This window comes from Ornithorhynchus anatinus, chromosome 13 (genome assembly GCF_004115215.2).
Source record: "Ornithorhynchus anatinus isolate Pmale09 chromosome 13, mOrnAna1.pri.v4, whole genome shotgun sequence".
In the NCBI taxonomy this organism is placed as follows: domain Eukaryota; kingdom Metazoa; phylum Chordata; class Mammalia; order Monotremata; family Ornithorhynchidae; genus Ornithorhynchus; species Ornithorhynchus anatinus.
Genome location: NC_041740.1, coordinates 17,051,362 through 17,067,569, shown reverse-complemented (window position 1 = coordinate 17,067,569; position 16,208 = coordinate 17,051,362). Strand labels below are relative to the sequence as shown.

Sequence of the window (16,208 nt, the reverse complement as noted above, 5' to 3'; positions counted from 1 at the left end):
GTGTGCAAAAATTTTAAAAACAATCCACGTTTTGCAATCTCAAGGAAGTAGCTGCCCAGGGTTGGATTCTGACACTCATTCTACTCTGATCCTTTTCAGAAGTTCTGTGGAGTGGTGATTTTTTTTAAATGCAGGCTAAATTGGGATGATATCTGAGAGTAATCATTCAAGAAGTCCTTTAGGCACATCCAAGACATTTCTGCTTTTGATAGATCACATACAGTAAATTCCTTCAGCTCCACTATATTGTAGGTTAGAGTAGAAATAGTCCTGGCATTCATTTTGACATAATTAGTGACTTTTATTTGGATTCTGCTGACAGCAAGTAATTTTGTGTTGCAAATATCTGGTGCAAATTTGGTTTTAAAATGGACCTGATTTCTTGAGTACATTCATGGGTTGGCCATATTTCACTCATTTAGAGAGAAAATTTTGAAGATGGGCAACAAAGACAATCTGATATCTTGTATTTACCCTAGCACTTAGCACAGTGTTTGCCACATAGTAAACCCTTAATGCTGTCATTATAATAGAAAAACTTAAAAATTGCATTATTTCAAAACACCTATATGAATGTTCTTCATATATGTGTTTTCCAAAACAAATGCTTCCTTTCTTTTCTGAAATGGAAACATTTTAATATTCCGATATGATGAAGGGAAGAAGCAACCAGGAAGCTATTCTAAATAATCATGAGGAATTTTTTTTTTAGGTTTATGGGGAAACCTTTATGGTTCCTTTGAAAATGTAATGATGTATTTATCTTTCCATTCCAGTCTTTAAATAACCTAGCCTTATTTTCAAGAAAGTTGGATTTACCAGCAAATGTGAAACTTGTTTGATTTCTACAAAAAGACTTTCCTTATTAAAGCAGTGAAGCGTTATATAAGACAGCTGTCTGTGTACTTACTGTCCCAATGTCCCCACCCAATGGTTTTATAGCCGAGTTATTATTATTGGCTATGTTTTAGTGGTTTGGTGAATTTCTGTATCAGTCAATAAATGGAATTTTTTGAGCACTTACTGTGTGTAGAGCACTGTACTAAGTGCTTGGGAGAGCACAATGCAACAGAGTTGGTAGACACATTCCCTGCCCACTATAAGCTTGTCATCTATGTTGATTAAGACTGTAAACCTCATGTATCCAACTTCATTATCTTGTATGTACCCCAGCGCTTTGTACAGTGCCTGGCACATAGTAAGTGCTAAACCCATATGGTGAAAAATCAAGATGCTTGAAACTTATGCAGTATTTGGTTGACAGAGAACTTAAACAAGTGTAAGTCAGTGGTGTGGGGGGATCATTATCTCAAAGCCCTGTACTCTTGGTTAAGTTCTAGGTCTAGGTAGGTTGCAGTCTGTTAGAAGAGATAACATTGCATCTAAATGAGATCGTGATGTATTTTTCAGTATTTCCAAAAGACTGAATGGCTTCCTCCTTTTTCAGACTTGGTAGGCGTACTCATAGGCTCTAACTGATGATGAAGAAGGACAGAAATATTTCCCTTGAGAACAGTCCAGGGTAATGATAATATTGTGCTGACAGGAACTAGAGAGAAAGTAGAGTTTTAACTCAGGTCAATAGCAAGGATTGTCTGCCAGCCAAGAGCCGTGCCAAATTCAGAGAAGCAGTTTGGGCTAGCAGATAGCACATGGGCCTGAGAATCAGAAGGACCTGGGTTCTAATTTTGGTTCTGCCACTTGTCTGCTGTGTGATCTTGGGCAAGTCACTTAACTTTTCCATACCTCAGTTGCCTCATCTGTAAAATGAAGATTAAGACTGTGAGCCCCATGTGGGACATGGACTCTGTCCAACTTGATTAGCTTGTGTCCCCGCACCTGGAATCATTTTGTTCTCCATCTGCTAGGCTCACCTCTTTCAGCACCTCAGGGCCTGGTTCACAGCACCCTCCAAGAAATTTAAACATGGGAGGTTTGGGCCTACTTATACCTGATGTGACTACACATTTCAGCAGGAGTTTGTTGTAAAAATCTTTACCTTCTTGGCTGTGTTTGGTTCATCTGACTTTATCCAGATGGTAAACTACCGACAGGACAAGGAGCTTTTCAGTCTGGAGAACCTCGGCATGTCATGATCCCTCAGGAAATGTTTATTCCCTGCAATGGAAATAAAACCAAATTTCAGTGAATCCTTTCTCAGTTCTAACCTAAAACTCATTTGAACTAGCATTTCCAGTAAAGTCTACTGCAATTTCTGCTTCTGAAGTGTAAATCTAAGGAACCACAGACTCAGACCCAGTTCTGCAATGGGGTAAGTTGTGGTTTTGCAAAGGATTTTGGCTCCCGACCACAGTTCACCCAGTGCAGAGCTAAGCATCAGACTTAACACAGATTTGCAGGATGAGCCGTAGGTGTTGTTTTTTTTTTAAGTGGTATTTAAGTACTCACTTTGTGCCAAGCACTGTACTAAGCACTGGAGTAGATTCGAGATAATTAGTAGGGCACAGTCTTTGTCTCACTTGGGGCTTGCAGTCTAAATTGGAGGGAGGAGGATTTAATTCCCATTTGACAGATGAGGGAAGTGAGGTACAGAGTAGTGAAGTAACTTGCCCAAGGTCACAAAGCTGACAAGTGGTGGAATCAGGATTAGAACCCAGGTCTTCTGACTCCCAGGCCTATGTTCTTTCCACTAGGCCTCACTGCTTCCCTGCAAATGATTTCCTAAGAGCAGATCCACCATATTGACAGAATAATTTGGAATTTTGGAATTTTCTGTACTAATATTTGTTATGGGCATACTATGGTTCAAGCACTGTGCTAAATGCTGGTTTAAGTACGGCTAATTCTGTTTGAACATAGTCCCTCTCCCACACAGGGCTCACACTCTAAGGGGAAGTAGAACAAAAATTTAATCTCCATTTTATACATAAGGAAACGGAGGCATCCTGCCCCTCCCTTCCCTTTTGGGAAGCCTCAAGGCAGACCTTAAACTCCAGGTGGGCTAAAAATAAGGTAAGGGAGGAGCACAAAGTCCCCAGCATTCCCAGTCAGCCGCTGTGGGTCAGGCTGCTATTTGACCAATCATGAGGCATAAACCACTCAATCAGTGGTATTTACTGAGTGGATCCTGTATGCAGAGCACTTTGCTTAGGAAAGTTCGGTAGAGTTGGTTGTCATGTTCTTGCCCACAAGGAGCTTACAGTCTAGAGGATATTCTAGATGGTGTAGACAGGCATTCCAAATAAATTGGAGAAAATGGCAAAGTATAAGGATATGTACATAAATCCTGTAAGGCTGGAGGTGGTGGGGAAGATTAAGTTCTTATGGGGTATAGCTCAAGGGCACAGGCAATGTAAGGGGGAGGGTGTAAAGGGGAAAGGAGGGCTTAAGTCAGTGAAGGCCTCTTGGAGGAGAGGTAATTTTAAGAGGTCTTCGAAGGTGGGGAGAGTGGTGGCCTGTCAAATATGTAAGGGATGGGAGTTCCAGACCAGCAGGAAGATGTGGGCAAAGCACTGGACACAGAATAGGTGAGTTCAAAGTACAGAAAATAGAGGTAAGGTAGGAGGGGAAGAGCTGAATGAGTGCCTTAAGGTTGATGGTAAAGAGTTTCTGTTTGTGATGGAGGTGGATGGGCAGCTATTGGAAGGTTTTGAGGAGGGGGAAGACTTGAATTGCCTTTTAGAAAAATATGAGGAGCAGAGTGAAGTTAGAACAGTGCTTGGCACCTAGTAAGCACTTACAAATACCAGCATTATCATTATCAAGTATGGACTGAGAGGGGAGAGACCAGGGTCAGGAAGGTTATTGAGGAGTCTGATGAAGTAATCAAGGTGGGATATAAGTGCTTAGATCAGCATGGTAGCAGTTTGGATGGAGAGGAAAGCGTGGATTCTAGAGGTGTTATGAAGGTAGAACTGACCGGATTTCATGACAGATTGAAGGTGTGAGTCAAAAGAGGGAACGTTTCTACAAACTCTGTTATATTGTACTCTCCCAAGAGCTTATTACAGTGCTCTGCACACAGTAACCACTCAATGTGTACGATTGATCGAATGAGAGAAATGAGTTGAGGATAATGCCAAGTTTATGGGCTTGTGAGACAGAGAGGATAATAGGGGAGAAGCAGTGTGGTCTAGTGGAAAAAGTTCAGGCCTGAGAATCAGAGGACTTGGGTTCTAATACTGGCTTTGCCATTTGTCTGCTGTGTGACTTTGCACAAGTCACTTAACTTCTCTGTGCCTGTTACCTCATCTGTAAAATGGGGATTAAGACTGTGAACCCTATGTGGGACAGGGACCGTGTCCAACTGATTATTTTATATATACCCCACTTCTCAGTACTGAGAGGGCACATAAAAAAATGCTACTAAAAAAAGTGGTGGTGTCCACAGTGACAGGAATGTCAGGGAGAGGACAGGGTTTGGGTGGAAAGATGAGGAGTTCTATTTGGGATATATTAAGTTGGAAGTGATGGTGTAATATCTAAGTGGAGGTTTCCTGAAGGCAGGAGGAAATGCAAAAATGGAGAGGAGAGCAGTCAGGGCTGGAGAGGTAGATTTGGGCATCTACTACACAGAGATGGCTGAAGTAGTGGGAGCTTGAAGTTTGAAGGTTGGGGCGTGGCAAAGCCACTGGTGCAGCCGTCAGTTCCTTTAGTTAAAGAACCTTGAGAGAGGGAATCACAAGAGGCCTATTGGTCCACATCACTATGTGGCAGGGTGTAACAGTAAGTTCCTCAGTGCACTGGGGAGTTTCATTCTCAATAAGAAAGACATCCATAATTGGGTGGATTACTGCCATCTGCTGTTAATTCATAATGGAGCGGACTCTTGTTTGGATTGCATTCTTCATCCCAAATCTGTTTTATGTTCTGGATTCACTTTTTGTGACTGAAAGGCCCACTGGCCTGGAATCACTACACCCGCAAGGGGAGCTGCTGGCTCCTGCCAGCCAGGGATCGGGGCTGATGATGGGAGGGAGGGCGGGCAGCTGGCTGAAGAGTTCCCATGAAATTTCAGTAGGCAGTTAACAAAGGGTCATCAGAGATGGCGACGAGCCCAGAATAGCATGTAAAAAAGAGCCAGATGTTCCGCTGAAGCCCTGTGAGAACTGGAGTTGGGCTGGACTTGGTTCTCTCTGGCCTTTTCCCAGAGTTGGGCCTAACTCTTCATGTCCACCTCTGGGGTTAGGAACTCTTTTGTGGGTGAAGAGTGTGTGTGTGCGTACGCGCATGGGGGTGAGTGTCATAGAACACCATGCAGGAGCAGAGCTCCCCTCGTCACACTTTGAGAAGCAGCATGGCGTAGTGGATAGAGCACGGGCCTTAGAGTTAGAAGATCATGGTTTCTAATCCTCGCTCCGCCTCTTGTCTGCTGTGTGACCTCGGGCAAGTCACTTCACTTCTCTGGGCCTCAGTTGCCTCATCTGGAAAATGAGGATTAAGACTGTGAGCCCCAGGTGGGACAGGGAGCATGTCCAACCTGATTAGGTTATATCTATCCCAGCGCTTAGAACAGCGCCTGGCATATAGTAAGCGCTTAACAAATACTGTCATTATTAGTATTATCTCCTTGGGGCTCCTCATACAACAGCCTCCATATCCAAACTGATGCATTCGTCATGGAGCATGTACAATAGGGACTAGTTCACACATGTTCGGGAATCTGTTTTCTCTGTAGACTGAACATAAAGGGAATATTTGAGAAATGTCACTCTCTCCCATGAGCTCGTTCCTGCTGTGATCCAGTTGAGTCTGTGAGAGGTGGCAGGGCCCGCTTCCTGCGGGGAGGCAACAGTAGTTTTCACTCTCCTTGGCCCCATGCCTGGGGCACCCTCATAGACTCTACTCTTTTCTTACTGCTGTTCCAGAGTCCTGCTGCTGTTCTAGCTGTGGAGAAACGGTGGGGGTTGTGTCTGTGCTGATGGCAGCCACGACTTGTTCTCCAGTTGCTTTCTGTGACAGTGGATGTCCCTGTAATGAACAAACCTCCTCCGGCTCTGGATCGGTCAGCTTGAAAGGAGAATCCAGCCAACGGGAGCAGGACCATCCAGAGCGGAGATGGAGGCAATCAGCCCCAGGGAACACAGATCCAGGTGGCTGCTTTTCAGATGCCCAAGGGCTGGACCTGCAGTCTTTGGGCCACACAGGCCTGATGCTTCTGCCTTGCTGTCCCATCTCTCCATGTCTTAGGGCCATATCACCGGTCCTCTGCACCTTCGCCGATGGGAGGAAAGGACCTGAAAGCTCGCTTCGGTCAGGTCAGTGTCTCTGCTATAAAGAGTCAGTGGGTGGAGGTGGAAGTGACTAAAATTAGGTTTTAGGATGGTGTGGGGGTCACTTGTCTGTGCTAGACCTGTTCCCACCCCCCCGGTTAATGATCGTGACTCCAGCTCTAGGCAGAGCAACTCAAGAGTAACAAAGCAACACAGGTGCAAACCTCAACAAGAGCAAAACCCTTCAGCAATAGACTACAGCTCTCCAATAGCAGCACAATCCTACAGTAGCAATTAAGATTAATTGAACTCTGCAGTAGTGATACAACACTACGGTAGCATCCCAATCCTACAATAGCAGCATTAGTGTCACAACAATACAACAGTTCAGTCGTACAGTAACAGTTCAGGTAAGACCATAGCTTATGCAACCTTCCAAAATATTAATATGGACACACAAGCCAAGCAAAGAAGCTGATACTTAGCAGCAACCCTCCCCGGGGAACACAGTAACATTTGGTGAATTTGGATCTCTCTGATTTTCTTTTGTTGGGCCTTCAGGACACTGACTATTCAGAGCAGGAGAACTACCTAACAGGAGGCTGAAGCTGAAACCCCAAAAGCCATTGACTTGATGTTTGTCTCTCATTTGACTTCCTGTTATCTTGATGCCCATCACATTCCACCCATGTCCCTTGGGTTCAGATTAGAACCAGTCCAGCTATTTCTTTGGGACTGAAAGAAAGGGTTAATAATCCTGAATAAGATGATATCATTATTTCAGGACCATCAGAGGATAAGGCAAGAAATGAATAAAAAGCTTCCATCGCAGATAGACTTCACAGCTCTGAGAGTGAGGTCTGTTTCTCATCTGATTCATTTTCTCACACTAGACTGTCTGTGTCCTTTCCACTTGCTGCGGCGTGGGATTGAGGTGGGATCGAGGAAGAGAAAGATTCAATAGCAGGCAGAAAGCTGGTCTGGTTTTTCATGTCCTTTGTAAACACAATGTCATTGAGACTATCTTGATCTTAGACTACTTGTTTGTTTGGAAAACAGATGTGGGTATACTGCACTCATAATCCTTCACTGTCACACATTATTATAAAGTCATTTTAGCAGAACACTTAAAAAATGCATTCCTTTGTTGCAAGAGGAATTAAGAAAAAAACTTTGTGAAGCAATTTCATTGCTTTCTTCTGACACTGAGTGCCAGAGTTGGAAGACTTAGGAAATCATTTATTGTAATAGGGTCCTTGTGGCTAATGCAGTTGTATCACAGTGTGTTGGGGCTGCCTGTTTTGCATTGCAAATTTGAGCCTTTGTTTAGCTACTTGAAATTCTGAATCTTTGCAAGGACAATCTTGCTCCTAAGCAAGCTCAGTTTGCTGTCTGAGTTCCTAGGCATCAGACATCTAGCCATTACAGTGAAAAAGGTTTAGCAGAGATCGGCCACCCCGGACATGGGAGTCTGACCATCCTGCCTGGGATGCCACTTTCTAGTCTGGCAATTGCTGTCATCATCATCGTGTACCCGCCCCTCCCCAGCTTTGTGCCACCATTGCTTGGCTCCTTCCTCGGGCCTTGCCACCTTTACATCTCTCCTTTACCAAAGATAAAGGTGGATAGAGAAGGGTGGCTTTTCTTGCCCTCATATGGGCCTGGCACTATGGGGTCTGGAGTCTTCTGTCAGCCCCCTGAAGTGGTACCCCACCATGCCAAAAGCTCTGTCCCCACCCACATCCCCACTTGCCCAGACAGGTTGTTACAGTGTTGAAAGCCGCAGCTCCACCTGCTGCAGAGCACAAGTGCTTCAGAAAGACAGGGAACTCAGTCTCCCAAAGCATATGGTTTCTGCTTCCACAGTCACATTCTGAGCATTTGTATTGGTAGGAAGTGATATTCTGTCTTTCTGGTGATTTAAGAGGCTTGACTTTTCATTGGATTTTTCCTCAGATAAGGTAAGGAAGTTCTTTTTCCAGCTTGTGACAGCTTGCCGTGAGTGAGTTTTTTAATGTAGTTTTAACTGAAGCTGTGAGTTTTTCAAACCTGGCAAATAATGTAAAACAGGCTTTGCAAGAGATTACCAAGAGGAGTTCCCTCTTCATTTTCAATGAGAAGACTGCCTTGAGGTTTGGTGAGAGTTTGGATGTCATGACATGCAAACTCTGACTGAGTCCCTCATAGACCCTTGGTGGAGTTTAGGGAGAGCAAAGAAATTCTGATCCCTTGAAGGGTGAAATTCTAAAATTAATTCCAAAGATTTTGAGTTGACAATTTTTTTGAGGATTGAATCAACCCCACTAGCTATATTCCCGGTTCCAGAACTGGACAGCCTAAGTCCGTCCTGTTGTTTAGTTTAGCTAGATAGAGAAACTTACGGCTCCGGATTTTATGAGAAGCAGTTTGCCTAGTGGGAATAGCGAAGTCCTGGGAGTCGGGGGGGTCTGGGTTCTAATCCTGGCTTTGCCACTTGCCTGCAGTGTGACCTGGGGCAAGTGAGTTAACTTCTTCATGCTTGTTTCCTCATCTGTTAAAATGGTGATGTAAATGATGATCTGTAAAATGGTATTCTCCTTCCTTCTTAGACTCTGAAGCCCCCTGTGGGAGAGGGACTGCATCCAATCTGACTGTCTTGTATCTACCCCAGCACTTAGTACAGTGCTTAGCACATAGGCATGTATCAAATATTGTTATTATTATCATTATTAGGGTAACATAATGTCTTCAAATGCTGAAGCTTGAATTTAAAAAATCAGAAATCATTTTGGCAATTAATAACAGTGTCCTCATTAACTGAAGGCATTTGGGGAAAAACAGGTGAGGTGTGGCTGGCCTGTTTCATGCATAGATCATATTTTCATGCATCCTGATTAGCTGTATGAATCATATAGTGGGAATTTGACTCTAAAATAAATAGTATACAACTTTTCTGAGCCATTATAAAGTAATGATGATGTCAATGAATACGAATAAAAAATAGAATACCATTTTTTTCAAAAATGATCAAAGTGATCCTGTCCAGTTCAAATCTCAGTGAAATGACAGAGCACATTTTAATAGGAAGGGATGTCAATATTCAGGAATAATGGAAATATAATCAATGAACAAGAGCTTTACTTTTTTGATGAATTTCAATTTGATTTTGGTAAAGTAGTGACTGAGTCTAAAGAATTATGCTTGCAAATTACTTCAAATTGGCTAAGCTATTAGCACTGCACATGAATGGAAAATTGGCCCAATAGCTGTCCTAAATACTTAACTATTTTTCATTATAATTTTCTCTATCCTTTTTTGCCTATAGTAAAAGGCTAATGAAATATGGATAAGAACCCCTTCTACTGGGAGGTATCAAATAAGGGTACAGAAGAATTCATTATTGAGCCTAGCTTTAATAATATCTTAAGTACCGAGTTGAAATATAGGAGAAATTGTCCAGGTTGTTGAGGGATTTGCCAGAAGAAATGAAAAATGGAAATGCAGTAAACTCAGTTATACAAAGAGACCTAGAAAAATCAGAAACGGGTGAGATTCGGTCAGAAAGACAGAGAGGAATAGTGAAGTCTACAGTCATGAAGACTCAAAATGACCAAACTTCCAAGACTCTGGAAGTTCAGAGCAATGTTCGTTTTGAAATGAAAATGATCCTGAATGGTTTGTGGTACAGACTTGGGGAAACTTTTGAAAAAAACCCTAAATCTCTTCTTCCACGAGAGATGGGGAAAATGTGGCTAAAATAAAAGCTTCTTCATAGACTACCCTTTTGTTCATCCTTAAATAAAAGACGTTTGGGGTAAAATTTGGGTTGAAGCTGTAGTATAGACTTGGGGATAATTTTAAAGGAAGCCCCTTGATTCCGGAAAAAGGTGGCTAAAAAAAACCCCAACCTTTTTTCCATGGGTTCTCATTTCTAAGCACATTACATATAAGTCCAGAGGTGCAAATGGATTTTATGTTTGAAACTGTTTATTTGCTTCTGATTCGATACTGAGACTTATTCAGGCAGCATGTAGCAGCTACCATATGGAGAGAGCTGGGGGCAGAGCTGTTTCTCTCCCATTGCATGTGGGGCTGATCAGGCCATAGCCAAGTGCCTCACCCCTCAAGCCACCAGGACTGTCAAGTGTCTGCACAGTCAGCCTTCTCTGATGAGAACTGTTCCAGATAGGAGAGAGAAGTAGCATGGACTAGTGGAAAGAGCATGGCCCTGGGAATTAGAGTACCTGGGTTCTAATCCCAGATCCACTACTTGCCTGCTTTGCAAGACTTTGGGCCAGTCACCTAACTTTGGTGCCTCAGTTTCCCCATCTGTACCTTCCCCTTGTTCTTCCTTCCTTTTAGGCTTTGTTCCCCTTGTAGGGTAGAGACACTGTTTACTCTGCTTATATTGTACCTATCCCAGTATTTAGGGACAGTGCTTGACACCTCATAAGTGTTTAAGAAATACCATTTTTAAAATGATTGTTATAGTTACTGGGACTGCTTCAGCCTTGCTATCTCATTGGGCTATAGCTCCCCCAAATTGTCCAAATGCTGGATTTGGACCCCTGCTGCCTGGATCATTTTTCTTAAGAAAACTGCTCAGTCCACATCTCCTCACTCCTCAAGAACTTCGAGTTGTTGACTGTCCAGCTCCATATCAAGTAGAAACTCTTTACCATTGGCTTTAAAGCATTCAATCAGCTTGCACCCTCACTCAATCAGTGGTATTTATTGAGCACTTACTATGTCCAGAGCATCTGACTGAGTGCTTGGGAGAGTACAGTACAACAGAATTAGCAGACACATTCCCTGCCCCCTCCTGCATTACTTCACGGAGTTCCTACTTCAAACCAGCCCGCACACTTTGCTTCTCTAATGCCAAACTGCTAAATGTACCTCTATCTCATCGGTCCCACTGCCAATCCCTTGCCCATTCCTTCCTGGAGCTCCCCCCGTCCACCTTCCCCTTCATGTGTGACAGACCATCACTCTTTCCCACCTTCAAAGCCTTATTCAAAATCCCATTTCCCCAAAGAGGCCTTCCCCGATTTAGTCCTCCTCTCCTCCCTCTCCTTTCTGCGTCACCTGTGCACTTGGATCTGAACCCCACCCTCTCCCCCCCAGAATTTAAGTACATATCTGTCTGTCTCCCCCTCTAGACTAAGGTCCTATGGATAGGGAACATGTCTACCAACTGTGTTGTACCATACTCTCCCAAGTGCGTTTAGGACAGTGCTGTCCACACAGTAGGCACTCACTAAATATCACTGATTGATTGTCTGAAATAAGGCGATGTGTTGCAGTCCTCTCCACCACACTCTCTATTGACCCAAACATCCACAGACACAGAGTTGTTAGGTAGACCCACGAAAGGTCACCAAGAGGTTTGGAACGATGGTACGGTCCTTCTTTCCCTGCTCCACACCTGTTGAAAGTTTCTACTTTCAGTGACCCAGTGGACCCATGGAGTAACTCCAGGCCCACCCATTTTGGATTCCCAAATCCTTCCCCAATACAACCTAGGCAGATTCCTCCCTGCAGAATCCCAGAACAGTATCTAGTGTCAAACCGGTCTTTTTCCAACTGACTTGGTTGATGGGTTGGTTCCCTTTTGCCACCCTGTCCAGCAACATCCCACCTTTTAACCTTAGAAGTTCACCCTCTTGGTTTACAATGCTTCCCCTGGCACAGCTAGAACACGTGTCTGATTCCTCTGCTCTTGTTCATATTGCAGCTGACGGCCTTTGGCGGCCAACCAAGGACAATAAAACTTTCTCTACTGAAATGCGTTTTCTCTAAATTGCTCCAATTCTCCTCAGTTGACTCCTAAACTTACCACTATAGCTCCCTCTTCCCTTTGATAAGAGGCATCAAAATGTTCCCTTACATCCTACCAATTTCACTGTTTGTTTCTTAATCCTGATTCTACTTTGCAGAAGAAAAAAAAAATCTTTAAGAATAAAATTGGTTGATCTTTCAAGTTACTGAAGTGGGGCTGGGGAAAGGAGATGATCATGTTGCTCCAAGTAATCTTGTCGAGCGACGCTTGCTTTAAAGTTTAACATTTAAGTAATTTTTTTCCTGCATTTATCTTCCCCCCCAAACTGTGAGAACATATGGATAAGGATTGACTTTATTTCAGTTTTCTTTGCCTATCCCACGGACCTAGAACAGCATTGGCCCACTGGAGAACTCCATAAATATTTTTGAAGACGATGATGAAATGATATATTATTCTTGTCACTAGACTGTAAGTTCCTGGAAGGCAGAGATCTGGTCTTTACTTTATGATCCCAAGTTCCCTGTAACAGTGATCGGCTCGCAGTAGTCACTCCTTAAATGCTCTTGATACAGACATTCCCAGAACCCCTTGCATACCTTTTTGAGTTTTCATCTTACTTTCTTGGATGTTCTTTTGAAAGGGCAAGGGTAGTAACCACCAGGACAGATTGTTTACTGAAGGAGACTGTGGAATTATTATCTTTGGATGTGTTTAAGAACAGGACAGATTTTCCTGTTCTCTAAGGTGGTTTAAGAATAATCCTGCCTAAAAGTGATTTTAGATAGGAAAAAAAAACAGCTCTAGTGTTCTAGGATTCTAATCTTGATGACAGTGGGGTCTCCTGTTGAAAATGCTATCTTTGGAGTAACAGATTAAGTGAAAGACTAGGATTAATCTGTGGATAAATAGTATTTTAGTTTAAAGTCTCTATTGCCTAAGTACTGTTGCTATTGGATAACTGAGTCCTAGCTAAGGGAGACATAAGATTCTGTCTTTGATCCAACTGTATATATATAGTGTATATAAAAATATTCCTAGAAAGGAGGGTGTCTGTGTAGTCTGTCTATATGAGGGGAAGTCACACTATTGCTATGGGGAGAGAATTGAAGCAATTGGCTTCCTTCCTCAACTGACTGTTGAACTTGCAGGGTTCAGATCAGCAAACCAATTTAAAAAACAGCAACCCAGAAGTCAATCCATCAGTCGATGAATGAATGAATTGTTTTTTTTGAACGCTTACTTGAGGCAGAGCACTATACTAAGATCTTGGGAGAGGTCAATATGACAGCATTGGTAGTCACGTTCCCTGCCAAACGAGGAGCTTACACTATAGAGCGGAAGACGGACAGGGCTTGGGAGAGATGGGAGGTAAGGAGGCCAGCAAGGAGGCTGATGCAGTAGTCAAGGCAGGCTAAGATAAGGTGCTTGGATCAATGAAGCAGCAGTTTGGATGGAGAGGAAAGGGCAGATTTTAGCGTTATGAAGGTAGAACCAGATTTAGTGACAGAATGAATTTGAGAGTTGAAAGAGGGAGATGATATTTTCCATTGAAATAATAGTTTATTAATGCCAATTTTTTAAAATAACGAGAGCTCTTAGGAATGCATCTATTGGCATAAGAGAAGGATGTCTGTAGTCAAAATCAAAACCCCACTGCTTCTTGGAACAAAATTCAACCATCAACTCTTAAGTTCTCTATCGGCTCTCCCTCTTATCTCTCTGCTCCCATTTCCTGTTGCAATGTTCACTCTTCACTCCTCCTAAGCAAAATTCCAAATTCTCCTTGTTGTTCCTATCCTACCTGCCACTAACTCTGTCATCCTCCAAGATGCTGCAGAGTATGCCTACCCTAGATAGTGGTAATAAATCATTAAACTCAGTAGAATTGTCTGTCTTCTTACCCCCAGTGATCATTTCTCTTTTGGAAGCAATACCCTGTATAGACATGTGTGGAAAGGAAGGAAATGTTCTAACATACAAAAGACACAATTTATGACTTGACAGCCCAGTCTTAACCAACTCCATGGCAGAACTGCCCTGCCTTCACAGTTGCCCCTCTAATTTTAGAGAAGCAGGGTGGCTCAGTGGAAAGAGCATGGGCTTGGGAGTCAGAGGTCATGGGTTCAAATCCCAGCTGCACCACTTGTCAGCTGTGTGACTTCGGGCAAGTCACTTAATTTCTCTGTACCTCAGTTACCTCATCTGTAAAATGGGCATTAAGACTGTGAGCCCCACGTGGGACAACCTGATCACTTTGTATCCTCCCCAGCGCTTAGAACAGTGCTTTGCACATAGTAAGCGCTTCACAAATGCCATAATTATTATTATTCTTATTTTGAAGGACTTCAGGATAAAAATTTGACTAAGTATGTACTCTTCACCATCAGTTCTGCCTTTTTTGAATATAGAGGGCAACTTCACATATGTATGTATTGCTCGACCACTCTGGAAGGAGAAGCAAACCAAATATTTGACCCAATTCTCTTCTCCTAAACAAGACCTGTGGTCCAAAACAGCATCCTATTGATTTCCAGTAATTCAATTATTTTGTGCCACCTAGAGGCTTATGGGAGGAACTATAGGAGCGTCGGCACAGGAAATCCTGCCACAAAGGGCGAAATTCGAAGACAATAGAACCCAAGTGGGGAAATTACCAACTAGGTCTTTCAGTTGAATTCTGTGATGAAAGAAAAAAAAACAACAACTCAAAACCTGTTTTAAGCAGAGAAGAGGAAGGTGGGAACTTAATTGCTGAACGAGAAGATGAGGGTGGAGGGCCCGTCATCTTAAGGAAGGAAGGTTACACCTTGCTAATTTATTGGAACCATTCAAGGTTCTGGCTGCTCCGATGCACAGAGCCCTTGGCACGATTTACCGCCGGCCAGTAACAAATAACTGGAATAAGTGGGGGGAAAATGGCTCATTAGATTAACAATTAGATAAAGGGCAGGATACAATAGGTTGCCATAAAAGAAACTGTTGCCATCTGGAGAGCAGTCAGGCAAGCGTGTTAGATGGCCCTGCATTTCAGACCCCTATAATCTCTGTAAAGGTTGTTGGCGTTTCCTCCTTTTCCAAATGTAGAATCAAGTACTTTAGCACCAAGTAGAGGGCAATATATCGAATGGATTGATCATTGAATTTGGTGATCAATCAGTGAGTCCTGTTGTTTCGAGTGCTTACTGGGTGCAGAGCACTGTACTGAGCGCTTGGGAGAGTTCAATAGAATAGATTGGGTAGACATATTCCCTGCCCACAGGGAACTTACAGCTGAAAAGGGGAAACAGACATTAAAATAAATTATGGATTTGCATATGAGTCCTGTGTGGCTGAGGGTGGGGTGAAAAAGGATACAAATTCAAGTGCAAGGGTTCTCTCCTCTGCCCCATGGAAACCGCCCCCCGCAAAGATTACCAGTGATCTCCTTCTTGACAAGTCCAGCCTCCTCTACTCCATCCTAATCTTCCTTGACCTCTGAGATGTCTTTGCTACAGAAAGCCCATCCCCTTCTCCTTGAAACGTCATCTAACCTTGGCTTCACTGGCACTGGTTTTCCTATCTCTCTGGCTTCTCAGGCTCCTTCATGGCCTCCTCTGCCTCCCACCCCGTAACTGTGGGAGTCACTCAAGGCTCAATCCTGGGTCCCCTTCTATTCTCTGTCTACACCTATGCCCCGGGAGAACTCATTCTATCCCATGACTTCAACTACCCTATCTCTGCAGATAATTCTCAAATCTAGCCTCTAGCTCTGATCTTTCTTCTCTGGAGTTTTGTATTTCCTCCTGCCTTCAGGACATCTCTACTTTCATGTCCCATCAAACTTAACGTGTCCAGAACAGAACTCATCTTCCCACCCAAACCCTGTCCTCCCCCTGACTTCCCCATCACTCTAGACAGCACCACCACCCTCCCCGTCTCACAAGCCCATAACCTTGGTGTTGTCCTCGACTCATCTCTCTCATTCAACCCACATATTTAATCTGTCATGAAATCTTATCTGTTCAACCACCGCAACGTTGCTAAAATCACCCTTTCCTCTCCGTTCACTGCTACCTTCCCCGATTTCCTACTACAATCAAGCCCACACACGTCGCTCCTCTGCCAACCTACTCACTGTACCCCATTTGCTGCCGACCCTTCTTCCATATCCTGTCTCTGGCCCAGAACACTCTCCCTCTTCATATCTGACAGATGATCACCCTCCCCACCTTGAAAGACTTATTCAAAGCATATCTCCTCCAATAGGCCTTCCCCAGCTAAGCCCTCATTTC

At 43.5% G+C, this 16,208-nt stretch overlaps 1 long non-coding RNA gene across 1 annotated transcript in view; it reads right to left on the bottom strand.

Moving 5' to 3' along the window:
- LOC103170322 overlaps nt 1-16,208 on the bottom strand; it is a 50,709-nt gene that overhangs the window by 10,507 nt on the left and 23,994 nt on the right. The window contains exon 2 of the long non-coding RNA XR_486093.3: nt 2,000-2,118. This is a non-coding gene — a long non-coding RNA (uncharacterized LOC103170322). The remainder of the gene's footprint in view (nt 1-1,999; nt 2,119-16,208) is intronic.